This window comes from Lactuca serriola, chromosome 8, assembly GCF_051521515.1.
Source record: "Lactuca serriola cultivar US96UC23 chromosome 8, Lser_US96UC23_V15, whole genome shotgun sequence".
NCBI lineage: Eukaryota > Viridiplantae > Streptophyta > Magnoliopsida > Asterales > Asteraceae > Lactuca > Lactuca serriola.
Genome location: NC_136415.1, coordinates 202724105 through 202724754, shown reverse-complemented (window position 1 = coordinate 202724754; position 650 = coordinate 202724105). Strand labels below are relative to the sequence as shown.

The 650-nt window shown below is 45.4% G+C and overlaps 1 non-coding gene across 1 annotated transcript; it reads right to left on the bottom strand.

Moving 5' to 3' along the window:
• Window positions 1-341: 341 nt before the first annotated feature.
• On the bottom strand, window positions 342-448 carry LOC145071604 (small nucleolar RNA R71). Its single transcript, XR_013690610.1, has one exon. It is a non-coding gene; the product is annotated as a small nucleolar RNA R71 (small nucleolar RNA).
• Between the last annotated feature and the right edge of the window lie 202 nt (window positions 449-650).

Sequence of the window (650 nt, the reverse complement as noted above, 5' to 3'; positions counted from 1 at the left end):
GGATGCGTGACGATACCGGCCCGGGACTTGTGCAACCCGCAATTCCCGCTATTGCTACTTTCGAACTAAAGGGCCACATACTCACTCAACTAAAGGAGATTACTTTCTATGGAAAAGACCACGAAGATGCTTACAGGCACTTGGATGAAGTCAATGATGTAGCTGATTACTTTAATGTTCCAAATGTGCCTCACGAGACCCAGCTACTTCGCATGCTTCCAGTCACATTCAAGGGTGCCGCAAAAGATTCTCTCAAGTCACTCCCTCCTGGGTCAGTCACCACATGGGCTAAGATGAAAGAATAATTTATTGATCACTTCTGCCCACCTTCTAAAATAACCAAGCTGAAGAAGGCCATTGCTAACTTTGAACAACAAGCTGGAGAGTCACTATATGAAGCTTGGGAGAGGTACAAGAGCCTGTTAAGGAATTGCCCACACCATGACCTTAATAGTCAACACGAAGTCTCCATCTTCTATGACGAAGTCAATGTCACCACAAGGCAGTTACTTGACTCGCAAGGCCCGCTCACAAGGAAGCCACCCCCAGAAATCAAAGAATTAATTGAAGAGTTCTCTAAACATTCTAAAGAATACCACAACCCACGAAATGAAGTAAGTAGGGGGGTAGTGAACACGGTCAACGATAGC